Raw genomic sequence first — 3623 nt, 5'->3', positions numbered from 1 at the left:
AAGAAATGAGATAATTTGCTTCCTACAGGGAAGATTAAATTGGTAACTCTATTTTTTATTTCATTATTGATACCTTTTGTCAAAAAGAAGCATTATTTTTAATGCAAATCTCAAGATCTGGAAAATACTCAACTGAATTTATATGGTATTCCTCAAGAAATCAAATTATCACCCTGTCCTTAAGATTTTAATTACTTTTCTAGAACTTATGTAGTACTAACCTTGCTAAAATTTTGAATTAAAAAAAAAAGAGGCTGATGAATACCCCTTTAGAGATTAACAACCACATTTTCTCCTCAAATGCATGCACACCTCACCTAATGGCTTTAGCAGTTAAGCCAACGTGTAGTAATAAATTGTAAGATGGGAAGATGACATCAAGTCCTGAATGTATTAAACTTATACATAGACAAAAGGAGACAGACAAAAGTATGCAATAATATAGGTTCTGTTTTGAATTGGGATAAAAATAGAGGAAATACCTTCCTGTAATTTCTGTGTCAGAGTGTGCTAAGGAGTGAATAGCAGATAAAAGCATGCTTGGAAATTTGAATGGAAGACAGCTATGGATCACTGAGAAAAAATATACATACTAGGAAATTTGCTCAACTCTAGAATACCTGGGGGTCTAAAGTTAAAGAGACCATGAATGCATGAGATACATTATGCATATCTTATCTTTGTTTATTTCTGTTAACTTATTTGACTCGAAATGCATTAACTGATTCTTAATATTGATGAAAACTCATCAAACATCACACTATTATTAAAAGAATCCTGTAGATAATCTAATTTGCCTAATCTTATCAATTTCTAAAAGTATTATAGCAGCCTATTATTCTTTTTCATATTTGCTTCAGCACAGAGCACAAAGCATCTGCAGGGTGGGCGAGAAAGATGTCTACGGTCTCTGAAAAGGTGGCATTAGAATAGAGATTAGCATAATCACAAGTAATTATGATATAAACTATCAAATAAGTGCCACAAAAAGGTAAAAAAAAATAATGCTTTACAGAAGGAGCCAGCAATTTTTTACTCTGATCAGATAGGAAAAATCTGTGGAGTCAAATGGCAAATGAGTTGGTCTGGGAGATATATATAGGATTTGATTATCAGAGGCAGAGAGGGAAAGTCTGGGAACTTTAGGAAATCCTGTACTTTATACCCAACATAATCTTGAAACTCTGTCTGAAAGCCAAAAGAATAAAGGTTGAACAGTAGATTTATATATTATAAAAATGAAACAAATATGTGTACATATATAATAGCACTTAACGTATATTTTAACAAAATAATTCTGTTTCAGCAATATTTGAAATGGCTCGACCAAGCTTAAGCAATAAGGGCAGTGGTCAGAAAGCATCCCCACTGGCTAGTCTTATAGATTCTGTTAACTATTCCAAAAAGGGGACAATCTCCCCTGATAGGACACCCACACTCCCTCTCTCCAGTCTGCCCTAGAAAAGGGATATGCCTGGGTACTGCTGGAATATGGGAGAAAAACAGATCATGGAAGATGTATATGATGAAGAACAGAAAAAAGAAAAAGAAGGAGACAGGAAGAGGAGAGTATGGGGAATGAAATGACTTCCAATTTTGATGCAATCTTTTTTATATCATCTCAAGGCAAAATACTTTTCCCTTTAAAATTCAATAATTACAAGTAAATTTATGAATGTGTGTATATGTATGCTTGTTGTAGTGTAGCTTCTTTATCTGCACTAGGACAAAGGTCACAAAGTGGCTGGACTCTGGAAGAATTTGTCTTGTAGATAAAGTTTGAACTGGCATGAACAATTATATGGATGGATGGCTAGATAGATACAGAGGTAGAGAAGCAGAGACACTGAGACACAGAGCTATAAATTTAGATGGATCCTCCACTCTCCAATATGACTTTGTTGCCAACACTCCATGTTATATCATACTGGTCTACTCCATTATATTATTCTTCTTATCCTTGAAAACACTTATGTTTGCGACCATTGATCTAAATAGTTTTAATATAAGGCCCAAAGTTCCTGAGGTTTGAACCTATCTACTCAGTTTGCTGATATGAATTTCTAGACCATTGTACGGAACTCCTCCAAGGCACAATTTTTTTGTTTTGGTTTGGTTTTTTTGTTTGTTTGTTTTAATTTCCTTTAGTAAGGGAAACCTTACACAGAAGCCTGATATATAAGCTACATAAATATGCTCCTATCCCTTCAGGCCACTGGAATGTGGTCTGAACAGGAGAAAAATCTTTATTTTATTACGGTCTTGAAAATAATTTGAAGATCCAGTTTAAAAAATTCTGTAGAATTGTTTTTTTAAAAAGGAGAAAAAAACCCAAAAACCTGAGAAACATAGGCATTCTGACTAACAGAAATTTACTGACCGGTAGTCTCTTTTAAACAACTCAAAATGATTGTTGGTCAGCTGACTTACAGAAAGCCTGGTTTTAAATTGACAAAGATTTAAACACCTTTTCGCTTTTAATGTGAAAAAGTAGGAATTGTACAAAATGTAAGAAAGTCAAGGACTACTTACCAACCAATTTAGTGAAAGTATCACTTTTGAAAGGGGCATTATAGGACAACAAGCTGGAGGAATGGGTTAAAGCAGGTTAGGGAAGGCCTTGAACATCAGACCAAGACATTTTCAGTAAGGGATGAAATATGGAGCAAAGACAGAAACTAGTACCGATTCACTGCTTTCAAGGTGGGAACCAATTCATTTCCTCTTATCTTAACCTCACAAGAGGGACTTCCCTGGTGGTGCAGTAGTTAAGAATCTGCCTGCCAATGCAGGGGACACAGGTTCAAGCCCTGGCCGGGGAAGATCCCACATGCCACGGAGCAACTAAGCCCATGTGCCACAACTATTGAGCCTATACTCTAAAGCCTGAGAGCCACAACTACTGAAGCCCGCGCACCTAGAGCCCGTGCTGTGCAACAAGAGAAGCCACCGCAATGAGAAGCCCGCGCACCGCAACGAAGAGCAGACCCTGCTCCCTGCTACTAGAGAAAGCCTGTGCACAGCAACAAAAACCCAAGGCAGCTAAAAATAAATTAATTAGTTAATTAAAAAAAAAAAACTCACAAGAAAAATACGAAATTGGTGTTATCCCATTTTGCAACTAGAGAGAAATCAGAGGCAAAGTTAAGCAACTTATCTAGAGATGTACATCTACCAAGTGGCCAAATCAAGATTTGTCCTCACGTGTATTTGTCTTCAAATCCTAGAATTCTTCCCACATTGGTGAAACTAGACCCATATGACACAATTCTTGTCACTATAACACTCTCTTGTGGATTAGTGCATATGCATACACATTACCTTAGATTTAATTTATCCATACATTTTCTCTTTTCCTTTATCTCTGACTTGATTTATTGTTAACTTTTATATCGAACAAATAAATTAACTTGTTTCTTTGCCTGATAACAGAAAAGGATCCAGAGTCTTCAAATATAATTGGGAATTATATTTCATTTATACAGAGTAATCTTAAATCATGAGTTTCAGACTCGTGCACGTCATCTTTTATGTTGTATTCCCTTTACATTTAAGATTATTGCTCTCAAGTTTTTCTACTATTCATTAGTGTACTATATATAAGTTAATAGACTCAATATTGA

Source organism: Lipotes vexillifer, unplaced genomic scaffold (genome assembly GCF_000442215.2).
Source record: "Lipotes vexillifer unplaced genomic scaffold, Lipotes_vexillifer_v1.1 scaffold1341, whole genome shotgun sequence".
NCBI classification, from domain to species: Eukaryota; Metazoa; Chordata; class Mammalia; order Artiodactyla; family Lipotidae; genus Lipotes; species Lipotes vexillifer.
This window is presented reverse-complemented; position numbering follows the sequence as displayed.